This window comes from Mya arenaria, chromosome 10 (genome assembly GCF_026914265.1).
Source record: "Mya arenaria isolate MELC-2E11 chromosome 10, ASM2691426v1".
NCBI classification, from domain to species: Eukaryota; Metazoa; Mollusca; class Bivalvia; order Myida; family Myidae; genus Mya; species Mya arenaria.
In genome coordinates, this window is record NC_069131.1 from 18,473,266 (window position 1) to 18,489,425 (window position 16,160).

General features: G+C 35.2%; 1 pseudogene; it reads left to right on the forward strand.

Annotated features, from left to right (window-relative positions):
• The first annotated feature begins 1,527 nt into the window (after positions 1–1,527).
• Positions 1,528–13,317, forward strand: LOC128204413 (uncharacterized; annotated as a pseudogene).
• Positions 13,318–16,160: the final 2,843 nt, after the last annotated feature.

The following is a 16,160-nucleotide window of genomic DNA, read 5'->3' on the forward strand; positions in this document are numbered from 1 at the left end:
GATCCTCTTCAACAATATTTGTGCCTAACACATTCGCCTGACATATATCATTACAAAATAGAGTCCAAATTACAATATGTGTCTGCATGGCACATACGTAATCCCCAAAACAAAATAAAGTATTGTTATATTTTACTTTGCAGATTGATTCTTTTCCCACCATCAAGCGGTGACCATACTGTGTATATAAAAATAAGCAATGCTCAGACTTCACACAACAAACACTGTTATTTTTCTAATTGACAGAGTGTACCCACCGCCAACTGCTCCCCAAGCCCTCCATTTTGTAGGCTCATTTATGTTCCGGGATGCCGAACATTTCTTCAAACAAGCAACAACCAAAATTAGATCCATAAAAAAAATCTAAGACTGATGAAAATGTAAAATAATATTGAAGAAGGTTTACGTTCTAAAATGAATTATAGATATTTTATAAACATATACCTTTAACTACCTTCCGTTTGAAAGCTATAATTGAAACAGGATAATAAAGGAAGCCAACAAAAACCTGATAATAAACAGTTCATAAAATATACTAATCCATTCAAAGAAAGTTAGTACTAGTGCTTAAAGTCGGGTTTTTCTCAAATGCTGTAGGATTAATTGCGCAGTCTAAGCCGCATCATCAGAAATAAACATTGATAATTAAAATGTTAAACACCACTTGCCAGTTTATTCTGTATTGGTAGTCAATCTACACTCAGATGTTTTACTCTGGCGAGTACGGTATCAAACTGTCGCTTTTATGTAACTTAGCATTCAGAGCTACAATGCAAATATAAATATTTATTGTATCAACGGCACACATGTTCGTTTAACCATTAAGTGTATATTAAACACTTGTAACGTTCCAATTATGCTTTTCTAATTATCTTAAAAATACGTCAAATCTCAGTATCAATAGAAACGGTTAAGATCATCAACCTTTGCAATGACATTACGTGTTTTATCATTTTATTGTCAAGTGTTCGTGAATGTCATATTTTATGACATGAGATGTTAATTGAAGACGAGAAATAAAAAATGTTCATTCATGTTAGCCTTCACTTTCGATTGTCAAGGGAGACGTCAATTTATTTTAATTTTTACTTGGTAACAGCAATTGGAGATTAGTATATGTTTTACATTTGTAAGCTTAATTAAACGCACATTACAATCAAAATAAGAATAAATGTCTGTAGTAAACAACACTAAGTTAAGAAACCGTTTTGTTCAATTGTTTGTTTAAATTCAAAGATATATAAAAATACCAGAATCATCTTTTCTATAGTTTTTTTCATTTTCAATATGGATTTACGCTTGCAAATTGTAAAAAGTAAAACCACAGTTTGTACTGATACTGTAATTTCGATGTTTTCAGGGATTTTTAATGTAAACAAATGACCAGACACGTCGCTCAACAGATGCATACCAACACCATCAAAGACGCGAATTAGCTCATAAAAAATGATAATTAACTAAACTACTTACATTCTATACACTGTTCAAGCCATTTCGTCTGGTGTAAATACAAGCGTCGATGAAGAAATGTCCAACGCCACAACAAATGGCTTTTTTGATATGTGTGACAACGACTATTCCCTCGAGATGACACGATTTATCGTCCAAAAGATTTAGGTGCCTTTTATAACATCTATTGGATTTGTTGGAAACGTCCTCTGTATTATTGTTCTTACACACAAGTACATGATGTATTCTACTAATTGCTATCTCACCGCGCTTGCTATTTTCGATATTGCCTAATGTTAAGTTCTATATTGAGTTTGAAACACTACGAGGTGGTGAATAGTTGGACAGCCTATACGTACTGGAATCCATACGCAAGAACATTTACAGACATATGTGGCAAGGTTTCCGTATGCCTTACTGTAACATTTTCTTTAGAACGATTGATTGTTGTGTGTTTTCCCATGAAGGGTAGGGTGATATGTAAGCCAGAAAGGGCAAAACTCACTACATTCATTGTTGTGACTTTTGCTGTTGTAAGCATATTTCCGGCTTTTTTTCGAAATTAAAACGGTAAAGATAAAAGATAAACGGTAAACAACAATATTGAAGTGCTTAAGAACACGGAGACTGATTTTGGAAAAACTTATGCCTACAAACTCATTTACTACCACTCTTTGGTGTTTACTTTAACATTCTTGCCGTTCAATTTATTGTTGACCTTTAACGCCATTTGCGTGAGAACTGTTTACCCTGCAATGGAAATCAGGAAGCGTATGACGAACTCTTATTCCTCATATAAGCAAAACGCCCGTCGACAATCTGAACAAAACAGAATCACAATAATGCTGATTAGCGCTGTGATAGTGTTTTCCTGTGCCAGTTGCCGAACGCTGCATTGTTACTTGATCTCACTTACATACACCCCCCACGACATGCTTCTGCAAACAACGTCAAGATCGCCGGAAACGTCGTAAATCTGATGGTACTAATCAACGCATCGATAAACTCCATACTTTATTCAGTAAAGAGTACGAAATTCAGACGTGTTTTTGTTCGCATTTTATGTTTCTCTGAACAATATGGGGTAGGTTTCTTTACAAGATCGGAAACGAGTTCGTACAATGGTAATTCAATGATGGAGGCAGAACAACCTCTTTGTTTTCGTTCTTGAAGACGCCATAAATATAGTTCACTACACACCAAGAATACTGGTAGAACCTGTAGATACTACGCAAATGGACATTATGACCCAAAACAGCCTCTTACTTGCTTTAAAACTACAAGATCAAGTTCGAGTTTGCATAATGCATCGTACTCCTCAAATGATTACTATACGTTGACTCCAATAGTTATCAGAAAAACAAATAAACATATAACAAATGAATCGACGCCGTGCCACGGTTTTAGACAAATTGCCTTATCTGACGATAAAAGAAGGAAAGGCCCACAAGCAACTGAAGTCATTACATTGGCATAATTCGGGATAATTCAGTCCATTTTCACATATTTATTTTCATTTCGTGTCGCCATTTTGGTTGCCATTTTGGGCTTCACGGCTATGACCCTAACCAGCTTCATGGATCAACCAGTTGACATTTTAAAACAAAATGGGGTTCTTTAAACCATGGTGACGCTGTGAAATAACAAAAAAAATATTTATGCATTCCACATTCCTCAGAGTATCGATTCAAAACAGATCGGAAGTCTGTTTAAACATTTAAACTTCATTTTTACTCTTATTTTTTCGTGTTAGCTGGCATTGTGTTCATAACTGTCTCCCCAAACAGATGTTACTTGCCTTTGAATGAAAAGAACGAAAGAAAAGAACGTGGATAAGATAACACTATTGGATATTTTTGCTAGATACCGGCTTTCATTGAAGCAATACCACAACCTTATTATTTATTTTTAATTTTTTCCGCCGAAATGGTCAATTGACAAACTGAGTTGAAAAATAAAATAAAATGACCAAATGACGTCAATAAGCAAAACATTCATCTGCCACCTTGTAATAAAGTCGGCCTTCAGCAATTGTCGAGATACGTTTGCAATATATGCACATATCAATATACATAGAATCACACAGCAACAACGTCATTAACGTGACGTAAAAAGGTGTTGAAAGTTTAACACCAGCCAATCAACAACTTACATTAAATTTTAACAATATTAAGCGCTGAAGTGTTGATTTGATGAATAATGAATGTTGGCGTCAATCTACAAGAGAGAACCTTTAATCGGATCAATACGTTTTACATTTAAAATAAGTAATAGGGGTATTCATACATCGTAGATTTAACAGTAGTTTTGTTTAGCTAAAGGAATATAAAAACTTTCATATTTGTCTCGAAAACTGATTGATATTTGAAAACGTTGAAAATAAAAATTCATGTAGGAACAAAAGCATTATGGATATCTTTTATTTACTCCTCAACTTCCATTCCCTAAATGAACTGCCTTTCGGCAATTGCGTTTATCAATCGATGATCGCAACATCTTCGGATATGTTCGGATCGTAATCCATCGCATAACAATATACATGAATATATTGTATAAACAGATTTACCCAGGGTAATATTTTACCGGCGGTAATTTTTCTGGTAAATTGGCGGTAAGCAATTGTATAAAACTAAACTAAGATTTTACCAAGCTATTTACCGCGGTAATATTTACACTCCTCCAAGAGGTGGGTAAATTGATTAACCGTCTCAGTTACCAGAACCAAGATGGCCGACCAGACATAAACAAGCGCTCGATTCACTCATTTTGTCGATTTTAAAGACAAATTGAAACTTCGTGAATAGAAAACTGTTCCATTTCATCCATATCAATAGAAGACAGGAATACAGAGGTAAGAAATCGCCAATAACCACTTTGTAAACAAATAAATGCTTTGGAAATATTTCAACGAACAAGTTTCATGTGCAAAAACGGTGACACAAGAAATCTTCAGTTTAAGAATGTATTTACCTTGTTTCGCGTTTAAATAATTCCAAAATCTTTCAAAATTAAATGCAAATGGTTCGAGACCAACACTTGATTGCAGGTCTCGACCTTACTTTGTTGAAATGTATCCCACTTTGCACATATTTTGAGTATTTTGCACATACATATTTACAATCAAATTGAACCGCCTGTAAACATTCAACAATAAATGACAGCTATGACGTCATTTTCTATGAAAAATACCTCAGTCTATAGTCTATTTCTACAGTTTTCTTTTATATAGAGAGGCACACAATTGGGTGGTTGCTAACCAAATACTGTAAAGTGCATTGATAATATAAAGGTTTACTGTATATTTGACAAACACAACAGCTGTGGTATGACAACATACCCAAGTATGTTACTTTGAGTTTGTTAAAATGTATATAAATTATACCATTACTGTGACATATACAGTTCTATGATAAACATGTTTATGTTCAATTGTACACAACCATTTCATAATTGTGATAATGAATAAAAATAATCATTTTAGACTTTCATCAGCGAAATCCAGCAGAGCCAGTGTGATGTTAGAACATTTAACAGGCACATGATTAAAGACACCAAGAGCAGTGAGGTAATAATAAGATGATTTTTTCTTCTGTAAAGTATCAGTATACTGTCATTTTAGTGAAAGCAAAATATTAATAACTTGTTTGTTTATTGTGAAAGCCATCATCTCTTACCGACGCTCTTGTTAATTTACCTTTCAAATTTATAGAAACATTGGCCTCTAGGGAACGCCGTCACCCCCCCCCCCAAAAAAAAAAGAGTGCATAATTTCATATCTGCGCCAAATATTCATTAATCAGCCTTGTAAGATATGAAGCTGATTTTCACAGACAACATATAATTTTAATGATTACAAAATAATTTTTCTTTTTTTTTAGATTGCTACCAGTGGAGGACCAAGGTTATATGACAAATGTGCAGTCAAAAAAAAATCACAAAATGAACTTCATGAAGCCGCTAGTGTATTATATGCTGTTTAACATTGCTGATTCTGGTTATTGGTATCTACATAAGAATTGACTTTGATTTTGAATTTAAGACCATTTATAGTTTAATGAAAATAGAAAATAAATGTTACACTCCTTGTATATTGACTTTATGCTCCTGTAAAATAGAAATATGGTGACTATATGAGTAAGTACTTTTAACACTTAAATTTGACATCCACAATGGGACTTCTTAGTTTTTAAATAGTTAAAAAATACTATTAAATAGTGCTGACAATAACTGAAGAGATCATGTTTTATTCTATTTTAAACAGAAACAATGATGACATAAATAAGCAGACACTAAAAATAATTTCAGTAAGTTAATTATACATGATTGCACTTTTAGTGCCAAGTTGAGACTACTGCAAGCCTATTGGTAGGAACATAATCATACAAATATATATATACTACAAACAAGATCAAAGAAAAAAAATCAAGATCATTTGGTCATTAATAATAAGCATAACTGATATATTATACAAATGTCGCATGTAGTTAAATAATCTTATGAATTTTCAAAGTGGTTGGATGCAGCATTTAATAAATGGAATTCTTCAAGAAATGACATTTCGCATAGGAGATATAAAAAAGATCAAGACTTAATACACTTATAATATGTGATTGTATTGACATTAAAAGAATCAGAGGTGTTTGCTAACATATATTCTTAATTTAAGCAATAATTCAGTTTAAAATATAATAATGGACTCACAGCTTTAATTAACAAATACATGGAATACTGAAAAAATGGTACATATTAGATTAAATTATGAATTATTGAACACTTTAATGAGAATCAATTCTATGAAAGTCAGTGCATCATTTCTATGACAAGTTGAAACTGACTATAAATTCCTTAGGTGTCAGCGTGAGAAAAACGGACGATGCCATCAAATTTTATTCAAAGATATTTTTTTTGTAATTTGTGTAAGCAAGTATAATTTCTTGTCAGTTGATATTTGTTTTTTTTTTAAATTATTCAGATATGTTGTGTCATTATGACTTGCATATCATTGCAATAATGTTCACATTTTTCTGGGTATTCGTTGACCGTTTTATATGAAGTAAAGAGAAACACCTCTTAAAGTGTTGCATGTGTTTTATTGATCAGCCACAGGAGTAGCTTATAAATACTTTTAAAGTTACTTTGTACTGTTTTGTTGAATATTTACCATGTAACTTGTAGGACCGATTTAATGAATTTTGTCATTAAACCTGCCTTTTAGATTTTTTTTATAAAAATGGAATGTGGACGTTCATATTTATATAAAAAAGAGACCTCCTATCTGACAGCTGTGCGGGAAAATGACGTCACTATTGCATTATGGGACATTTTGGTAAAATTTACCCTGGTAAATTTACCGCCTTGGTAATTTCTTTTATACAACATACTTACCGCCATGGTAATATTACCACGGAATTTACCGGTGGTTTTACTTACCGAGGTAATTATTTACCAGTGTTTATACAATTGGCTGCAGATCAGAGGCAGGCAGAGCATTCAAAAGCCTGCTTTGATTTGCAATGTTTTATCAAAAGAAGTAGACCTCAATTCTGTGTTTTGGACAAACTCCCATTATTTTACTATATTAAGCACTGTATACATGTTATGATATGTATCCTTGCACACTGAACAACATTTCTTTCGAGATCGAATAACTGCTTTCTAGAATATTCAAGGCAGATCAAAAATGGCGGTCGAACAGCTAAGATCAAACATCTGGGTTTTAACTTGGAGGCTTTCTTTAAGAACTTTTGTCAGGAATTTGATTTACTTTACCTTAAATTAAAGTGCTTTTGTCAGAATGCTTGTATGTATAAAACCAGAGTTTCAATGGAATATGTGTACGCACAATTGTACTCGCAAAACCAAAGGCAGTATAGTATTGAGTATAGAGGAACAACAATTATTTCAACATTTATTTTTACATTTATTATATTAACTGAAATGCCCATTTTGTAAGCATGATAAGAGATAGTCACTGTATTATTAATATATAGGAAACTCTTTATATTATATATCGTTCCCCGCGACATTAAAACGGGAACGGGCAAATGCATCTAAAAAATTGAATTTGTCTGTCTTATTAAAAATACCCATTTACCACGTCTGCGCTTTATAAGGTTTCAGAAACAGTTTTGCAGATTCAGTTGAAGTGAGCCGATGTGATAAATATTATATAACCTAGCATTTGAATACATTGGTGGTTCTCAGTCTTCCATAACCGAGCGTTTGAAAACAATGGTGGTTCTCAGTCTTCCATAACCTAGCATTTGAATACATTAGTGGTTCTCAGTCTTCTGGACATTTTCTACGAACATAATAAGAAATCAAAGCCTGTTTTTTTTTAAAAAGCCTAACCTTTTTTCTCGTGATCATTCCTTTTGATATATTACGGCAAAAAATGAGATGTTTTTGTGGTCGTCACCTTAAGCATAACTTGTGAAGCATTTATACCTTCACAATGGTTGGCCATTTACTGTGTTTCATAGTGCTATATAAAAAGGTTTATATACCATTGTGTGTGGGAAGTGATATAATACCGCCGATAAAGGGTAACTATATGTAGTTACTTACACGATACGCATGTGTCATAAATTAAACTGAATAAAAGTAAATAATAATTCCGTTGACAGAACGTTCATATTTAGCATCAGTTTATGCTTTTAATAATGAAAAGTGTGACTATAATTAAATTATTCGGATCAAATTAAATTAATGTATGAGAATTACATTTTCCTGAAAGATTTTCTCTAACCTAAAATGTGGTCATTAAGTGTGTTCGGTATTGATACAATTGTGTGTTCATTAAAAGACCAGGACCAGTGATAATATTTTGTAAATGTTTAGACTAAAGACATAACTATTTAGTCTGGATATTGATTTTCTAGCGTTTTTAACTTAAAATATTTGTTCGTGTAAAACTGCTGTTAGATTAATGTTGTTGTGGTTCAAAGTGTATTGCTGATTTCTCATTCTCTGTTGCGTTCACTGGTAGAAACAATACATATTTGGAAAAACGTACTGGGTTTGTCTGTATACATTAAATAATCATAGGGAAAGTTTATAATTAGTCTTTGTTTCATAATCGAGAAAGCATCGTAATGGTAAATCTAAAAAAAAAGATTGAACTCTAGCTTAGGTAATACGTGTTACCTTAAGGAGATGTCAATCCATGACGATCCGTATGATTTTTCATAGTAAAATACTATCACACACACACACACACACACGGGCGCGCGTGAGCACGCACGCAAGAACGCACGCACACACAAACACCCACACGTGCACGCACGCACGCATGCTCGCAAGCACACACGCACACGCACGCACGCACGCACGCACGCACGCACGCACGCACGCACGCACGCACACACACACACACACACACACACGCACGCCCATAAACACGCACGCACGCACGCATGTTCGCACGCACGAACTAATTTATAAATCCACTCTGTTTACAAAACGAAATACAAGACAATACAATGCAATACGTTTAGTTCGGCTTAAACTTACACAGTTTATAGCATTGATCATCTGCAGTTTGGCCACTTCAATATGAATTCAATTTTGAGATTGATCGTAACCATGGCCCCGGGCTTTCTTCGAGGGATAAACGGCTTTGATTGAATGTAAAACGTTACAACACTTGCCGGGGGTATGAACGTGTTGTTAAACGGCGTTTTGTCCCCCTCTTTTGAAGCACGCTGTTTAGCAATTATCACCACACTTGATCAATGGTGAACGATTTTAACCAATGTGCGAATCACAAATCATATGTTTCTTTCAACCAAATAAAAACATAGAGTAGGGATTTGGGTTTAGAATACAGTATAAATGAAAGGTGCACAATAAGTTACGGACGAAAAAGTTTTTCTCAATTTTCCATTGACAATACACATTTCAGTACCGGCAGTTTGGCATATTACTTGGACGAAGCAGAATTCGAGCTAAGTTGTATAAGTACTATTAATATGTATTGTTTCACTATTGTATCGTTTTTTCTGTAAGTTGTATACGTGCTTGTGCTTCCGTTATGGAACATAAAATAATATGTTTATAAGTAAATACGGTTGTCAAGTTTGTGGGGTTTTATTGTGGACATTTTATAAAGCATGTTTTAGCTGTTGATATTTATTTCTCTTTTTTTAAATTACGAATGGTACATAAGGTATAGGTGGACATTTCGTGTTAAATAAATGGTATTATGCTAAAACAATGGCTAAAACATTATTATGAAATAAATTACATTACAATCTTAATCACTCTACTGATTGTACTATTGTCTAGATTTGGTAGCGCTTGTTCGGGTTTTCTTGTAAGTGGAATACCTCGATGCTCAACCTTGGTGGACACGCGCTCGACGCCTTCTAGAAATCTGAGCCGAATATTCTCTGAACTCTATGTGCTGGTAGCGACAGGAACCTCGGTGGCTTAGATGGACCTTCATAAACGGGGCTGCCTCCGCATGCGCTTATTAGATCTAGACAATTATGCAATTGCGGTAGGGTATATTAAGCAAGCGAAAATTCAGTAAATCCCATTTTGGTTAAGTGCAACATTAGTTAGCAACTGCATTTTCGTAGATCGCCATTTATATAATTGTCGCATATCAGGGATCTCGTTCTTGCATTTATTTAAAGAAAATGTCAATTATCTAAGAGCATCAATATGCTCAATAAATAAGGCTTAAACGATGAATCAGTTAGTCAAACTTTGGCTAATACTGCATTAGTTTACAACTGTTTTTTCGTCCTCCGCCTTGTAATTTTAAAAGCGTTATCATACCAGCAAATGTCCACCATATCATAACTTATATTATCAAAGTTGCAGGATCGATATAAGAATACTGATGAAATCATTTTTGAAAGCGGAAAAACTTTCCTAAAAAATAAACGATAGAAATGTACATCAGTGGGGTCTAACCATTTTAGATTTAATAAAGTTTAAGATTAAGATCTAAATATTTTGATCGACCTGTCAATATTGAAAACTATGCCTGAATGGATATTAAACGTGTAACTGTATGTTTTGATTTTTCTGCAGATCGTGTCTGATACGGTTTCTAATTTGCCCTTAGCAATGTGTGCCAAATTTTGACCAACATTGACTTGTGTGCAACCTTTGTCTACTGGGAATCGAACTTAAGGCGGTAACACGTGTATTCATTTGCAAAATGATATTTATGGTGTATAGATGTTACTCGAAGTATTTTTATCCGCTTAGATGCCTGTATCCATGTATGGAGATGATTGCTGGTGGACTGAGACAATGATTGAGGGGCGGACTATTTTTGCATGGCGAAGAAGCCGTGAATACACTTCTTTTAGGCTGTGAGAAATGACAACATAACATAAGCGTAAGTATTTTTTACCTTAGTGGATCATAGGTATACGATTTCAGACACTATTGTAAAAGCTGTTGGTGACTGATTGTGTTTTCAGGGAACTTTGACTAAAAGATACGAAATGGGCTTATCATAAAAGGCGTTTTTAACACGGAGTGCTCTTTGTTAGTTCCGGTGATCATTCTGTCGCTGTCCGTCGGCTATCGTATATCGTCAATATTGTGTCGTCATATTTCCATGTCGTTATTTTCATAATCTGAGAAAGTGTTACATCAAGTGTAGATAGTTTTATTTCTGTTCATTTGTCTAGCTAATTTAAAATTGCCATTTTTAGACTTCAAAACACAAAATTAGTGCTGAATTGAATTGAAATCAAATAAACCAATCGTATCACACAACAAAATATAGACTGACGGGATTCTGGAAATAAGGCGATTAGTTTTTTATAACATCCTGGTCATGCTTCATAGATATTATTTATTTAGTTTGCGTTATTAAATCCTAAGTCAAGTTTGATTATGAGTGTTTCACTAAATCATTCATTAGGCGATTTTAAATTAATTGCTTGATTTCATCCCCGCCTGCCCACTCATTTTCCGCCGCCCCTTGAATTTTATTGACTCAAATAATGTTATACAGGGTCTGTATTTGCGTATCGTTCCAGTACTGTCCAAATATGGCGTTTATTCATATCAGCCTGTTACCATGAACACATCCACATGTATACAAGGAGAATGGTTACAATGGTGTTTTTGGTTTGTCTAGAAACACATGTATATGGTCCCTTATGCAATACGAAAGAACATGAACATTGATTCAACGGCGAAATAGTTATGTGGGAAAAAATGTCACCCCGCCTCCATTTAAACAAAAGGATGAAACTCTAACAGTTAATTTATTTTGGCCTTAAGAAAGTACTTTTAACACTTGGTGATACTATATTCTCTATCCTTTCGCAATATTTAGTGAACATGTTCGTCTTTTGTGGGCATTGACAAGCTAAAACGTAGATCACACGTGTAAACGTAAACATTGTGTACATCTTGAAGATGCACTCTGACAGATGGACCGTTTTGACAACCTTTTTTATTTTTTGTCTTGGAATGAGTCAAATATTGCGTGAATGTCTGAAAACCAGCGATATAAATTGGTGGTAAAAGTTCAGATCGCAGTATTTCAAAATTGCGTTTTAGAATATATGTTTTATGGCTAAAGGCGTTACTAACGCTTTAAGAAAAATATAAATTCAACAGTTTCCCAAACAATTTAGATCTGTTCAACTGTGACTTTTCTTATATAAATAAATTGAAGGCATTGGTACCAACATCGGTTTATTCTGAGACAAGAGCTAAGAAAATGTCAAAACTGTCCCTCTATGAGGATGCAGCTTTAATCATATTTAATTTGCGTTTGGCTGTGTGGCATGTTCAGTTTAAATAGGTCACTAGAACAATAAAATGGCACTTACTGGTATATATGATGCCTGCGTATTCTACAAAGAAACAGTCAGATATTGATTAAAATTATAAAAGCTAAAACGTTTGTTATGTTTGAAAATTAGTAATGTTTCGTAAATCAACAAGGATTCATTACTGATTGCTGACCAACATTTTTTAACAATCAAGATGGCACACTATGTGGTTATATTGTGTATAGGACATCGGTGTAAGTCAGGGTAAACCAATGTAGGCCATGAGGTCAAATGTTTAATAACCCGTATAAACATAATCGTGGATATATATTCAATACTGACTGACTCAAATGCCCAAACTGTTTGTAAATTATATTTAGGCCTTTTAAGGAGAATGAAGGTTGTATGATACTATGGTACTATTAAGTCGTCAAGGGAGATTAAGTTGTCGACACTTTCTTTCAAAAATCATTAACATTGGTCACAATTACAACGGTTTAAGATATGCACATAAGACTAAGAAAACTTATTATGATTGACAAAAACAGTTTAGCCAAAGACGGTGCCTTATTGAATTATGCCATTTGAACAACTGAGTGAAATACAGACAAGCCTTAATTATCTGTATTGTGTTTCATATAACGTAGTCACTCTTGCAAAAAGGAAACAAATTGGTGAGATTCTAGCAGGTATTTGTTTCATCTATTATTTACAAAAACTTTCTGCATGTACTGTCGACCTGGTAAAAACGTTTAAACAAATGAAACAACAACAACTTGGGTGAAAGGCAGACACCTATACCACTGGACCGCTTTCACCAAGCGTTGGAAGTAGGCAAAAATTAACGTCGATCAATTCGAATGTGGCCACAATTGAATGTTATGATTACTTAATTTTTTAATGTGTTGGGAAGGCAAAATGGATTATCATCATTGTTATACCGTGATTCGAATTCTTTCCAGTAACGATACATTATTTGTCCTTAACCAAATTGTTGATTCAATTTCAGACGATGATGTGCCGGGACCCATCGACAACCGCGACACTAGACCGGAAGTTGCATGCAGTGATTCCAGAGTATCCACGAAACCAGTCTGGGCGTAGCATGTTTTAAATCATTGGAATTCACTTTAACGAACCGGACTTTGCGTGGTGTGATCCAGCAGAACCGGAAGATGCGCGTCATGATTAGCGATGATGTGATACCTGACCGGAAGATTCGCGTCATGATTAGCGATGATGTGATACCAGACCGGAAGATGCGCGTCATGATTAGCGATGATGTGATACAAGACCTGAAGATGAGCGTCATGTTCAGTGATGATGTGATACCAGACCGGAAGATGCGCGTCATGTTCAGTGATGATGTGATACCAGACCGGAAGATGCGCGTCATGATCAGTGATGATGTGATACAAGACCGGAAGATGCACGTCATGATTATCGATGATGTAATACCAGACCGGATGTTATACAAAAAATAAAGGGGCGCGTCTTTTCAGGCGCTGGTAGCCATTAGCAACTGCGACACCACTGAAAATTATGTGCAGTGATTCAAGAGAATACACGACATCAATCTGGGAGTAACACATTGTAAATTGTTGGAATACACTTTATGAAACCGGACGTTGCATTTTATGATCCCGTGATATCTGACCGGAAGATGCGCGTTATGATCCCCGGAAGTTGGGTGCAGTGATTCAAGAAAATACGCGACATCTTTCTGAGCATTGCACGTTGAAAAAATATTCAAATACATTACATTTAGCCGGGCGTTGCGTTTCTTGATCCAGCAGAATCCGTGATACCAGACCGGAAGATGCGCACCATGATCCAGCGTATCCAGTTTTTTACTTGACCAGACCAGAACTACAACGTTCAAGCAGAGACCGCGATCAAGATCGGAACCTTCGTTTTGAGCTGCAATTCAAACCATGATTATTCCCTAGGGTCCGTAAAGATAGCTGACAAACACCGTAAGCTCCGTATTGGGATGCATACGCATCTGTGATAGCAAACCGGAGGTGTCCTAGGGATCAGACCGAAACCGTGATACCCGAACATAAACTCCATATTGAGATGCTGCATCAGCTAAAATTCCAAACCGGAAGTTCTGTATTGGGATGAATCAGACGACTCATTGCAAAAGCAGACGTGCAGCAATAGTTTATGAATTATAATTTTGATTATCACTACATTGTTATATCGTGATTGCTTTTTGTTTAACTATAACGTTTAAAGACGCCTGTATTTAATAGTATGGATATGTTTGTACCCAAATCATCATTTTGTATATGTTATGTCATGATTGGTCTATAGCTCGCACTCAAAGTGTGACACCTGTATTTTGTAGTATGTATATGTTTGTACAAAATTCATTACTTGATGTATGTTTGTGTCGTATGCATATTAATGCAGACACAGCCGACCAATATAATCCGGGGTCGACGTCCGCCTCTACGAACTCGATTATCCGCTTTCATGTTCAAAACGTTAGAGCTAATTTCATATAATCAGATATTGCGATACATATACCAATTTTAGTTTTAGCAATAACGAATCGATCACACACCAATGAAATCCATAAACGAAAATTTAAATATTTCTACACAAATATTGAAGTCGGAGTATTGTTTAAGTAATGCGTGTCTGCATTTATACTTTCCCAGCATAACCTATTATAAAACTAAAAAAAATCAAGTATAAGAATGAAGCGAAGAAGAAGTTTAAATTTAAGAAATACTCATTGAAACTACCTTTAAGTTTTGGCCTGTTTTGTTGAAATGGACAGTTATATGTCTTTCCCACCTTCATTCCTGAAAACTGGTTAATATTATGTACGTGAAGTTGGCGGCCTAACGGCCTGGCGGCTTGAAGAGAGCGGCTAAGCGACCTAGCGGCGTGAAATTAGCGGCCTGGCGGCCTTACGGCGAGAAGTTAGCGGCCTAACGGCCTAGCGGTTTGAAGTGAGCGACCTAGTTGCCTAGCAGCCTTGCGGTGTGAAATTACCGACCTGGAGGCCTAGCGTAGTGAAATTAGCGGCCTACCGTCCTGGAGCCCTATCGGCGGGAAATTGGCGGCCTAGCGGCCTAGCGGTTTGAAGTGAGCGACCTAGTTGCCTAGCAGCCTTGCGGTGTGAAATTACCGGCCTGGCGGCCTAGCATAGTGAAATAAGCGGCCTACCGTCCTGGCGGCCTATCGGCGAGAAATTGGCGGCCTAGCGGCCTATATTTTTCTCTAATTCAAAGCAACTGTTAATGCGTTTTTTGGAAACAATGATATTTTTTTTATTCATACGTTTACATAGCGGCCTTTAATTCTTGTATATTCAGAGCATTTTTCTATACGTTCTATTCCGATCCATCAGTTGGTCAAACGGAATTGATAACAAGTCGTTTCAAAACAATCATTGAATTTATTTCTTTGCATTTTGATGACATTCAGCTGATACAAAGACTGGATCCATAAATTTAGTGGTCCGATAAGTAAATAAGAGGAGCTTTTGCAGTCATTCTGGCGAACGAAACGAACATCATTGGAGATGATGGGCAATCATGCTTATGAGTTTTTTGAAGAATATTTTTCTATGAAGGTCTCATACATGAATTATATCTTATGACGGACATAGAATTATTTACAATATAATCACTTCTATGTAGAATTGGGGACGTCAATATAATAAAACTAACAAGAACAAATTTGATGCATAGCATAAAGTCGGCGCGATAAAAATAGAAGCAAAAACATGCATGTAGATCACCAAACCAAAGTTTAAAATTATTACACATCAAAGTTACTCGCTCACGGTTTGTAAAATGCAAATTTCAAACATTGCGAATAAAGTCTGGCAACTCATTAGGAGTGTCAAACCAAAAATACCTAAAGCTGGAACCCTTCAGCAAATGTTGAAATTTGCTCAAATATCGTCTTTGAAGACCATAATGTTTATTATCGTTT